Raw genomic sequence first — 13,574 nt, 5'->3', positions numbered from 1 at the left:
TTCTGGCATGGTGCCAAAGGACTAGAAATTTGCAAATGTCAGTCCACTCTTTAAGAAAGAAGGGAGACAGCAGAAAGGAAATTATGGATCAATTTGCCTGACCTTAGTGGTTGGGAAGATGTTGGAGTAATTGTTAAAGGATGAGGTTATAGAGTACTTGGAGATATAGGACAAAGTCAGCATGGTTTCCTTAAGAGAAAATCTTGCCTAATAAATCTGTTGGAATTCTTTGAGGAGATTACAAATAGGATAGGTAAAGGGGATGCAGTGGATGGTGTATATTTGGACATGCAGAAAACTTTTGATAAGGTGCCACACTCAAGGCTGCTTACCAAGTTGAGAACCCACAGTGTTACAGGGAATAAGAGGATCCTTGTCTGGTTGGCTGCCAGTGACTAGTGGTGTTGGCTCCGCTTCTTTTTATGCTGTATATCAATGATTTAGATGATGAAATAGATGGCTTTGTTGCCAAGTTTGCAGATGATATGAAGATTGGTAGAGGGGCAGGTAGTGTTGAGGAAACAGGTAGGCTGCAGAAGGACTTAGACAGATTAGGAGAATGGACAAATGAAATACAATGTTGGAAAATACATGGTCATGCACTTTGTTAATAGAAATAAATGTGCAGACTATTTTCTAAATGGGGAGAAAATCCAAAAATCTGAGATGCAAAGGGACTTGGGACTCCTTGTGCAGAACATCCTAAAAGTTAACTTGCAGGTTGAGTCAGTGGTGAGGAAGGCAAATGCAATGTTAGCATTCATTTCAAAAAGTCTTGAATACAAGAGCAGGAATGTGATGCTGAGGCTTTATAAGGTACTAGTGAGGTCTCACCTTGAGTATTGTGAACAGAAAAGATGTGCTGACATTGGAGGGGGTCCAGAGGCAGTTCACAAGGGTGATTCCGGGAATGGAAGGGTTTGACAACTCTGGGTCTGTACTCACTGGAATTTAGAAGGTTGAGGGGGGATCTCATTGAAACCTTTCGAATGTTGAAAGGCCTAGACAGCGTAGATGTGAAAAGGACAAGAGAGCAAAGCTTCAGGATGGAGGGTGTCCATTTAAAACAGGTGCAGAGAAAGTGCTTTAGCCAGGGGGTGGTGAATTTGTTATCACAGGCAGCTGTGGAGACTAGGTCGTTAGGTGTATTTAAGGCAGAAATTGATAGGTTCTTGATTGGACGTACCATCAAAGGATATGAGGAGAAAGCTGAGGAATGGGGTTGAGGAGGGTAAAATAGGATCTGCCATGATTGAATGGTGGAGCAGACTCGATGATCCAAATGGCCTAATTCTTCTCCTATGTCTTATGGTCTTAAATGTTGTGAAATGTGTTAACTCGTTGACACCTACTAAATATTGAAAGGCTCTGACAAAGTGGATGTGGAGAGGCTGTTTCTTATAGTGGGGGGGGGGGGGGAATTCTAGGACCAGATGGCATTGCCTTAGAATAGAGGGATGTCCATTTAGAAGACATGGAATGTCTTTAGCCAAAGGGTGCTGAATCTGTGGCTGTAGAGGCCAAGCCTTTGGGTATACTTAAAGTGAAGGTTGATGGGTTCTTGATTAGTCAGGGTGTCAAAGGTTTGGGGAGAAAGGCTGTGATCAAAAGGTGGAGGAACCTCAATGGGTCAAATGGCCTAATTTTGTTCCTCTGTCTTAACATCAGTACATACTGGTTGCCACATCCCCCTCTGCTGGTGGTTATGCTTCAGAAGTACTTAAATGACATACAGCATCTTTGGAATTGTGGAATTGTAAATAATTTAAATCACAGAAGGTGCATGGTTCAGAAAGATGTCACATTATTCCAGCACCCAGTGCCATAGCCCCACAGGCCACAGGTTTTCTGGTGCACATCCAGGTGTGCTGAGGTGATCAACCTCTACCGTGATTTTAGACAATAAGCTTTGGATCTCAGACTCTGAGTAAAAATACACAGATTGTAAGTTTGTGGTCTTCTGCTTCTGTAACCCATCTACTTCAAGATTCAACATGTATGTTCAGAGATGGCCTTCTGTACACCACTATTGTATTGCATAGTAATTGAGTTACTATCACCTTCCTGTCAGCTTGAACCAGTCTGGCCATTCTCCTCTGACTCTCTCATGAACAAGGTATTTTCACCCACAGAACAGCCACTCACTGGATTTTTTTTCTTTTTCTCGCACCATTCTCTGAAAACTAGAGACTGTTGTGCTTGAAAATCCCAGGAGATCAGCAGTTTCTGAGATACTCAAGCACCCTGGGTGGCACAAACAATGAAGATTGGATTGGATCTCCCCCTCCCCCTCCCACTTTCAAATTTCTTACTAGCTCTTCTTTCAGTTAGTCCTGACGAAGGGTCTCGGCCCGAAACGTCGACTGTACCTGTTCCTAGAGATGCTGCCTGGCCTGCTGCGTTCACCAGCAACTTTGATGTGTGTTGCTCTACTGAGGTAGCAGCTTTTGTGAATGAGGTATAAGTGATCCATGCTTGACTGCACAGTTTAAAGCATTTATCTCGTAGAAGCATTGGAATAGCATTATTACCCTTTAGTAATCAGGTTTCTGAACCAGTGTGGATAATCTCAAAAGTCACTCACTTCAAAAATGAACTGATTCCACAACCTCTAGACTCACTTTCAAGGACTCTACAACTCATGTTCTCTATTATTTATTTATTATTATTATTATTTGGTTTTATATATTTGCACAGTTTGTCTTTTTACAATTGGTTGTCAATCTTTGTGTGTAGTTTTTCATTGATTCTATTGTATTCCTTTGTTCTGTTGTACTTTTTTATTCTACTGTGAATGCCTGCCAAAAATGAATTTCAGGGTAGTATATGGTGACTATACATACTTCAATAATAAATTTACTTTGAACTTTGAATTTGCTGGCAAACGAAATAGTTGAAAGGAAATCTCAGAAGGACTTACATGGCCCTTACCTCCAGGGGGTGCTGTTGACACTTGTGCACAAAATGTGCAATTATTGAGGTTCTGATTTGAAAGTGGCTCAGTGTTTTTCCCCACCTACTCTCTCTGGTCCCATGTATTGCATCAGATTTTGCCCTTTCACCTACATCATCTGGCTGTAGTTCAATCTTGTCTGCGTCTTAATTACTTACTAGCAACGTTCTTGAGCACAGCCAACTGATGAAGTGGTCTTGAATAGTTTTCCTCTGCCAGTCAGGAATTAGATTGGGAGAACTGGCAGACGGATATGAAAATAGATGAATATGGATATGATCCTTCACTACCAGAGGAACGCAACGCCTTCTATGCACGCTTGAAAGGGAGGACACAACTACAGCTGTGAAGATCCCTGCTGCACCTGACGACCCTGTAATATCTGTCTCAGAGGCTGATGTTAGGCTGTCTTTAAAGAGAGTGAACCCTCACAAGGCAGAAGGTCCCGATGGAGTACCTGGTCAGGCTCTGAAAACCTGTGCCAACCTACTAGCGGGAGTATTCAAGGACATTTTCAACCTCTCACTGATACGGGCAGAAGCTCCCACTTGCTTTAAAAAGGCAACAATTATACCAGTGCCAAAGAAGAATAACGTGGGCTGCTTTAACGACTATCACCCGGTAGATCTCATATTGACAGTGATGAAATGCTTTGAGAGGTTGGTCGTGGCTAGACTGAACTCCTGCCTCAGCAGGGACTGGACCAATTGCAATTTGCCCATCATCACAATAGGTCAACGGCAGACGCAATCTCCATGGCTCTTCACATGGCTTTAGACCACCTGGACAACACAAACATCTACGTCAGGATGCTGTTCATTGATATAGCTCAGCATTTAATACCATCATTCCCACAATCCTGATTGAGAAGTTGCAGAACCTGGGCCTCTGAACCTCCCTCTGTAATTGGATCCTCGACTTCCTAACCGGAAGACCACAGTCTGTGTGGATTGATGATAACATATCCTCTTCATTGACGATCAACACTGACGCACCTCAGGGGTGTGTGCTTAGCCCACTGCCCTACTCTCTATATACACATGATTGTGGCTAGGCTGAGCTCAAATACCATCTATAAACTTGCTGACGATACAACCATTGTTGGTAGAATCTCAGGTGCTGACAAGAGGGCGTACAGGGGTGAGATATGCCAACTAGTGGAATGGTGCCGCAGCAACAACCTGGCACTCAACGTCAGTAAGACGAAAGAGCTGATTGTGAACTTTAGGAAGGGTAAGATGAAGGAACACATACCAATCCCCAGAGGGATCAGAATTGGAGAGAGTGAGCAGCTTCAAGTTCCTGCATGTCAAGATCTCTAATCCCAACCTGGTCCCAACATATTTATGTAGTCATAAAGAACCTAGTCCCAACATATTTATGTAGTCATAAAGTAGGCAAGACAGCGGCCATACTGTGGAATTTGTTGCCACAGGTGACTGTGGAAGCCAAGTCCTTGGGTATATTTAAAGTGGAGATTGATAGGTCCTTGATTTGTCAGGCATCAACGGTTACAGTGTGAAGGGGAAGAACGCAGTTGAGAGGGATAAATAATCAGCCATTATGGAATGGTGGAGTGGACTCGATAGTCCAAATGGCCTTATTTTGCTCCTCTGTCCAGGGGCAGTGTAGCGCATTGTCCAGGCTGGAGCCTGTGCTGCCCCCAGTGTTCACTTGGGAGAAGGCAAGTGGTATTGTGGTTGACTGCAGATTTCTGTGGCATTCATGTACTATTTTTTTGTGTGGGGCAGTAATTTACTGATATCTTGTATGTGCTATGTTTGACTGTTGGTACTGTGTTTTTGCACCTTGGCCCCAGAGTAACACTGTCTTGTTCGGCAGTATTCTTGGGTTGAATGACAGTTAATTGAACTGAATTATGGCCTTAATGTCAGGAAGCCCACAATTAGAATTGGAATTGGTTTATTATTATCATATTTGCCAATATACAGTGAGACATTTGTCTTGCATACTGTTCATACAGATCAGATCATTACACAGTTCAGTGAGCTGGAACAAGGTAAAACAATAGCAACACAAAGTATAAAAGCAGGAGAGAAAGTGGCATGCAGGTAAACAATCTTCGTAACATCATCACGAAGTTGATTGTGAAGTCAAGACTCCAACTTATTGTACTGGAGAACTATGTGATGGTCTTATAACAGCTGGAGGAACTCAAGGGTCCAGCAGCATCTGTGGGCAGGAAAGGAATTGTCAACATGGCAGGTTGAAACCCTGTGCCAGGATTGGTTTTTCCAAACCATCAATTCTTTTCCACCCTATCACCGATCACCACAACACACACACTCACACTCACAGATGCTGTTCAGCTTACTGAGATCTTCCAGCAGATTGTGTGTCGCTCCAGATTCCTGCATCTGCGCTCTCCTTTGTCTCCAATACCAGGATATAACCCTCTGTAGCCTCTTGTGATTCTGTGCTTTGGAACCTCCATACCAGGCAGTGATGCAGCCAGTCAAAATGCTCTCCACCCTGCAACTGTAGAAATTCGTGAAGTTTTCTGTGATAGGTAAGTTCACTAATTTTATTTGACCTTCCCTCCCATTGTAGCATTGTCTCACATCCTCGTTCCCTGCTTGGAGAAGGTATGTGCCTGGCAACTGGCCACAGCATTTGCTAACTCAGATTCATATTTGCAGAGAGATTATAACATGCTGTAACCATAAATTAGGGATGATGCAAAAATCTTTCTTACCTTGTATGACAAACCAGAATTTCCACAAATTCAATTGACAAATCTGTGGCAGCCAATGAATTTGCAGGTGTGTTTTGTCGTCTATGCGAGAGCATTTGATTGTGTAGTATGCAACTTGGATTCATCCCTCCCCAGACGCATCGCAGTTTGGTATGGCAGCTGCACTGTCCAGGACCACATGGAATTAGAGAGTTGTGAATGCATCTCAGTCCATTGCACAATCCAGTCTACCTTCTGCTGACCCTGCCTACACTTCCAGCCATGCTGGAAAAGCCGTCAACATAATCAAAGGGCCCCTCGCACTCCGGACATTCTCTCCCCTCTCTCGTCAGGCAAAGATAGAAAATTATGATAGGATATACTACCAGGCTCAAGGACAGCTTTCATTCTGCTGTTGTCCAATGCAGGAACAGACCTCTTTTATGCTGAAGATGAATTCTCAATTTCCCAAAATGCCTTGTCATGACTCTTACATTCTAGTTAGTTATATACACTGCACTTTCTCCAGTGGGAAGGCAGTAGTGGGAAAGTGGAAGATTGGGAATACTTTAAAAAGCAACAAAGAATCACAAAGCGAGCAATAAAAAAGGGAAGCAAGATTATGAAAATAAACTAGTGCAAAATCTAAAAACAGATAGTAAATGTTTTTATAATTAGATAAAGCGGAAAAGGGTGGCTAAAGTGAATGTAGGTCCCTTGGAGGATGAGAAGGGGGAATTGATATCGGATAATGAGGAAACAGCAGAGGCTTTGAATGACTATCTTGTGTTCGTCTTCACGGTGGAGGCCACGTCAACGTGCCAAGAGAGATATTATGGATGTGACGGGATGTGAAAACCTCAATACAACAGCTATCACTAAAGAGGTAGTGCTGAGAAAGCTTGTGGGCCGGAAGAAAGATAAGTCCCCTGAACCTGATGGAATGCATCCCAGGGTACTGAACAAAATGGCAGAAACTATAGCAGAGGCTTTGGTGATAATTTACCAAAATTCTTTGGATTCTGGGCAGGCCTCAGCGGATTGGAAGACAGCGAATATCACGTCACTGTTCAAAAAGGATGTGGGTACAGGCAACTGTAGGCCAGTTAGTTTAACATCTGTAGTTGGGGAAAATGCTTGAAGCCATCACTAAAGAAGAAATAGCGAGGCATCTGGAAAGAAATTGATCCACCAGGCAGATGCAGCATGGATTCAGCAAAGGCAGGTCCTGTTTGACAAACTTACTGGAGTTCTTTGAGGATATAATGGGTGCAGTGGATAGAGGAGAACAGATGGACGTTATTTACTTGGATTTCCAGAAGGTGTCCAATAAGGTGCCACATAAAAGACTTAGCCATAAGATAAGGATGCATAGAGTTGGGGGTGATGTATTAGCATGGATACAAACCCCAAAGTCCCCTCAGCTCCGCCCCCCACACATAAGTGGCAGCAAACACCAACCCCCTTCCCCCACCAGGAAAAAAAAGCGCACCGAGCCCAAGAGTGTGCTAAGCAATAGCAAAGACACAGACCACAGTTACCCCAGGTGGAGATGAGTCCATCGCCAGATCTGCCATGATCTTATTGAATGGTGGAGCAAGCTTGATGGACCAGATGGCCTTCTCCTCTTCCTATTTCTTATATTCTTATGCCACACTCCATTCTGCATTCTGTTTTCTTTCAATACCTCAGTGTTCCTGTGCACGCTGTGATCTGCCTGAATGACAGACAAACAAAATCTCTTCACTGTATCTTGATAATAATAATAATAAACCATTATTTTTACTCAGTAAACAGTCCATCTTCTCAAGGTGGCACCAGCAACCAACGTGACTAACGTTAACATCCTGCAGACGGTTCACAAAGCTACTTCTTTTAAATATGCTTCTACTACTAATCTGTGCACGATTGGAGCCTATAATTTACACTTTGATAACCTGTTTTTGGGCCAACAGAGCAATCTGGTGCTTTTGCTGTCTCTGAGGGAGTTCAGTGTGGTTCATAGCAAGATTGAGAACCGAGTTTGTGGACTAATGGAAGAGCGCAAGACCATGATTGACTCCAATTCTCAACCAACTCGCCAATTAAAGCAACGAGCAAGATTGAAATCACCGAGGATGAGGTGTCTAGCGCCGTCTGCCTGCTTTTGACTGATCTCCCTCTTGTTCGCTGCTGTCAGAGGAAGGTGCAGGAGTCTCCAGTCTTGGACCAAGATTGATTAGTGTGGTTTGTGAATTGGACTCAGGTTTAGAGAATTTTACAGATCATGTTATATGTGTTTCTGGTTACTAGTTATTCCTCTTTTTGTTGCTATTTTGTGTGATTTTGATCAGGGCAGACTGGCTTTGCGACCTGCGATCAACACAGTTGAACTGAACTAGACTGAACATACCTAGGCTGTTTCAAGGACTCTGCAGTTTAATGTTTAATATTCAGTGTTTTTCACTCTTTTTTTGCCATTTGCACAATTTGTTCCTTCTTTTGCACATTGGGTTTTTGATGTTTTCCGTGAACAGGTGCCATGGTGTTCCTTATTTTCGTGGCTCTCTGCGGGAAGACAAATTTTAGGGTTGCATATTGCATACATACTTTGATAATAAACGTATTTTGACGTTGAATCCTTAATGAGCAAATAAATATGAATTCAAAAGGCAAATATATTATCTCCCAATCTGAGCAGAAACCCAGTGTCTGGAGGATAGACGTTCATGGATTATGAATTTCAGTACAAATTCAATCACTCAACGTAGTCGTGAATGATAAAGCATGGAGTTGTGACCATTCCCCCTCTGTCTTAGAAAGGTATTGTCTCTAAATTTTTAGGCACTGAACAAATCCAAGACGTAATACCCATCCCCAATTGGCTTCAAAATACCATGAAGAATAATTAAGCCAACTTCTTTGAGGAAAAATTGTTGGCATATTTGAAGCTGAAGTGAAGAGCAATCTATGGTCTGTGTGATTACTGAGATGATTTGATATAATTGACTAAACCTTTACACTTCTTGGTGGATAAACATAGGTTTTCTTCTACAGGTTTTACATTTTATTTCCCAAAGTAAATCCCAGGGAACCTCTAACAGTCAGAAGGTACCATAACGTTAGAACAAGAACTGTTGGGGTGGGAAGCAGCTTCTTCCCTCAGGCCTGAGACCGCTGAGCTCTCTGCCACCACCCAGGTCTCATCACTTATGAAGCACCGGTAGCATTATACTTTTCACTTTTGTGTTGTAAATGCACCTTATGCTAAATGTCAATCTTCTGGAATATATTTTTATTATTTGTCAACTTATTTGCAGTGATAGAGTGGATTCCAGTTAATTGGGGCACCTTGGGACCAGTACATTTTCACCCCAAGTAGCCAAAGTTTCATGGATATAGTTATAAAGCTTTAAAAAAGACAAACTACCATTTAACTGAATAACAAATTATATATTTAACTGAAAAACAGAACAATCTAGAACACTACCAACACTACTACAGTACTATAAAACTGTGTATTAGTTCTTAATAGTTATCATTAGAGGAATTCATGCAGTGTATGCTTCTGTGTTTTTTTGATTGACTGCAAAAGAAGAAAATCAGCACAGACACCAAGTGCAGAAAATGGGTTGCCTTCTTACAAACCTTTTGACAATTGCATCATTGAAATTTTCGTTTTCATTTGTCCATCTGTGCTGATCACCCCATCCTTGACTAAGCTGTTCCACTGTGAACAGGATCTGTTGAATCAACATGATGCTTTCAGATCAGGTCATGCATAGCACATACCTCCACCGCACTGTTCAGGTGTGTTTTCACTAAGCAGCAGTCAACCATCTGACTGGCCTATTAGAGATCTCTTTGGGAACTAGTTGACTTGATCAGCATTTCCGATCTGGCTATTGTTCATGATTGCACTGAATAAAAAAAAATTGTAACATTCAAGATGATTGCTGATACCTTCAAATTCTTCATAGTTCTTAACTTGTTGAAGTAGTGAAATAATTTCATCCTCATGATTGTTTCTGGCACCTCCAAGCCTGAATGCTTGAAACCACAGTGAACAGAACAGTTCTGAACTGCCTTATTGCTTATTTCTTACCAACTATTAGTAACAAAAATTGCTGCTTTTTGAACACAAACACATGCAACTGATGCTATTTAAAAACTGTTCACTCTAAACATGGTGTAGAGCTTAATGGCCGCACACAATGGCACACAACTGACACTGGTAGAAACTGTTCTTGTCCCAATTGTGTGGCATAGAGCCCCAAATAAATGAAGGGAAACCCGGCTGTTAGAAAATAGTTTTGTTCTTTAAGATTTTCCCAAATAAGCAGCTGCCCCGATTAATCAATGGCCAAATTAAATGGATTCCACTGTGGAGTGTGTAATTTATTTATTTATTTATTTATTGAGCTACCCCACAGAATAGGCCATTCTGGCATTTCCAGCCACACTGCCCAGAAATCCCCGACTTAACCCTAGTCTAATCACAGGACAATTTATGATGACCAATTAACGCACCCACCGGTATGCCTTTGGACTTTGGGAGGAAACCAGAACACCCAGAGGAAGCCTACTTGGTCACAGGAAGAACATAAACTCCTTACAGGCAGCAATGGGAATTGAACCCGGGCTGCCTGTACTGTAAAGTGTTGTGCTAATCAATATACTACCATGCCATTATATGTACTGTGTTGTGCACTTTGGTCCAGGGGAATGTTGTTTTGTTTGGCAGTATACATGTATACAATTGAATGACAATAAACTTGAACTTGATTTGTCTTGAAGTTATTCCAGAAAAGTGACAACTGTGTTTATACATTTGACATTAATGATTTGAACCAAACAGTATAATTGGGTCCACCCACTCCCCCTTCCCTTTCTCCTGTGATCCACTCTCCTCTCCTATCAGATTCCTTTCTCTCCAGCCGTTTACATAAGAACACAAGAAATAGGAGCAGGAGTAGGCCATCTGGCCTATCGAGCCTGCCCCACCATTCAATAAGATCATGGCTGATCTGTCCGTAAACTCAGCTCCATCTAACTGCCTTTTCCCCATAACCCTTAATTTCCCTACAATGTAAAAATCTACCTAACTGTATCTTAAATATATTTAGTGAAGAAGCCTCAACTGCTTCGCCGAGCAGAGAATTCCACAGATTCACCTCTCTCTGGGAAAAACAGTTTCTCCTCATTTCCATCCTAAATCTTCTCCCCGAATCTTGAGGCAATGTCCCCTAGTTCTAGTCTCACCTACCAATGGAAACAATTTTCCTACTTCTACCTTATCTATCCCTTTCAAAATGTTTTATGTTTCTATAAGGTCCCCTTTCATCCTTCCGAATTCCGGAGAGTATAGTCCCAGGCGACTCAATCTCTCCTCATAGGTTAACCTCTTCATCTCTGGAATCAACCTGGTGAATCTCCTCTGCACTGCTTCCAAAGCCAGTATATCCTTCCTCACGTATGGAGACCAGAACTGCACAGAGTACTCCAGGTGTGTCCTCACCAGTACCCTGTATAGTTGCAGCATGACCTCCTTGCTCTCGAACCATAAAACCATAGAATATTACGGCACAGAAACAGACCTTTTGGCTCTCCTTGGCTGTGCCAAACCATTTTTTTGCCTAGTCCCACTGACCTGCACACGGACCATATCCCTCCATACACCGCTCATCCATGTACCTGTCCAAGTTTTTCTTAAATGTTAAAAGTGAGCCCGCATTTATCACTTCATCTGGCAGCTCATTCCATACTCCCACCTCTCTCTGTGTGAAGAAGCCCCCCCCCTAATGTTCCCTTTAAATTTTTCCCCCTTCACCCTTAACCCATGTCCTCTGGTTTTTTTCTCCCCTAGCCTCAGTGGATAAAGCGTGCTTGCATTCACTCTATCTATACCCATCATAATTTTATATACCTCTATCAAATCTCCCCTCATTCTTCTACGCTCCAGGGAATAAAGTCCTAACCTATTCAACCTTTCTCTGTAACTGAGTTTCTCAAGTCCCAGCAACATCCTTGTAAACCTTCTCTGCACTCTTTCAACCTTGTTAATATCCTTCCTGTAATTTGGTGACCAAAACTGCACACAATACTCCAAATTTGGCCTCACCAATGCCTTATACAACCTCACGATAACATTCCAACTCTTATACTCAATACTTAGATTTATAAAGGCTAATGTGCCAAAAGCTCTCTTTATAACCCTATCTACCTGTGACACCACTTTTAGGGAATTTTGTATCTGTATTCCCAGATCCCTCCGTTCTACTGCACTCCTCAGTGCCCTACCATTTACCTTGTATGTTCTACCTTGGTTTGTCCTTCCAAAGTGCAATACCTCACACTTGTCTGTATTAAACTCTATCTGCCATTTTTCCAGCTGGTCCAAATCCCTCTGCAAGCTTTGAAAACCTTCCTCACTGTCCACTACACCTCCAATCTTTGTATCATCAGCAAATTTGCTGATCCAATTTACCACATTATCATCCAGATCATTGATATAGATGACAAATAACAATGGACCCAGCACTGATCCCTGTGGCACACCACTAGTCACAGGCCTCCACTCAGAGAAGCAATCCTCCACTACCACTGTCTGGCTTCTTCCATTGAGTCAATGTCTAATCCAGTTTTATACCTCTCCATGTATACCTAGCGACTGAACCTTCCTAACTAACCTCCCATGTAAGACCTTGTCAAAGGCCTTACTGAAGTCCATGTAGACAACATCCACTGCCTTCCCTTCATCCACTTTCCTGGTAACCTCCTCGAAAAACTCTAATAGATTTGTTAAACGTGACCTACCATGCACAAAGTCTTGTTGACTCTTCCTAGTAAGTCCCTGTCTATCCAAATACTTGTAGATGCTATCTCTTAGTACTCCTTCCAATAACTTACCTACTACTGACGTCAAATTTACCGGCCTATAATTTCCCAGATTACTTTTAGAGCCTTTTTTAGACAAGGGAACAACATGCGCTATCCTCCAATCCTCCGGCACCTCACCCGTAGATACCGACATTTTAAATTTATCTGCCAGGGCCCCTACAATTTCAACACTAGTCTCCTTCAAGGTCCGAGGGAATAGCCTGTCAGGTCCTGGGGATTTATCTATTCTGATTTGCCTCAAGATAGCAAGCACTTCCTCCTCTTCAATCCGTATAGGTTCCATGACCTCACTGCTTGTTTGCCTTATTTCCATTGACTCCATGTCAGTTTCCTTAGTAAATACAGATGCAAAGAACCCATTTAAGATCTCCCCCATTTCTTTTGGTTCCATACATAGCCGACCACTCTGATCTTCAAGGGGACCAATTTTATCCCTTACTATCCTTTTGCTCTTAATATACTTGTGGAAGCTGTTTGGATTATCCTTCACCTTGACTGCCAAAGCAACTTCATGTCTTCTTTTAGCCCTCCTGATTTCTTAAGTTTTTTTTGCACTTTTTATACTCCTCAAGCACCTTGTTTGCTCGCTGTTTCCTATATATGTCAGACATCTCCCTCTTCTTCTTTATCAGAGTTCCAATATCCCTTGAGAACCAAGGTTCCCTATTCTTATTCACTTTGCCTTTAATCCTGACAGGAACATACAAACTCTGCACTCTCAAAATTTCTCCTTTGAAGGCCTCCCACTTACCAATCACATCCTTGCCAGAGAACAACCTGTCCCAATCCACGCTTTTTAGCTCCTTTCTCATTTCTTCAAATTTGGCCTTTTTCCAGTTTAGAACCTCAACCCGAGGACCAGATCTATCTTTATCCATGATCAAGTTGAAACTAATGGTGTTATGATCACTGGAACCAAAGTGTTTCCCTACACACACTTCCGTCACCTGTCCTAACTCATTTCCTAATAGGAGATCTAATATTGCATCCTCCCTAGTTAGTACCTCTATATATTGATTTAGAAAACTGTCCTGAACACATTTTATA

The sequence above is a fragment of the Mobula hypostoma genome, chromosome 2 (assembly GCF_963921235.1).
Source record: "Mobula hypostoma chromosome 2, sMobHyp1.1, whole genome shotgun sequence".
Lineage (NCBI taxonomy): Eukaryota > Metazoa > Chordata > Chondrichthyes > Myliobatiformes > Myliobatidae > Mobula > Mobula hypostoma.
The sequence above is the reverse complement of the archived record's forward strand: the minus strand, read 5'-3'. Positions refer to the sequence as shown.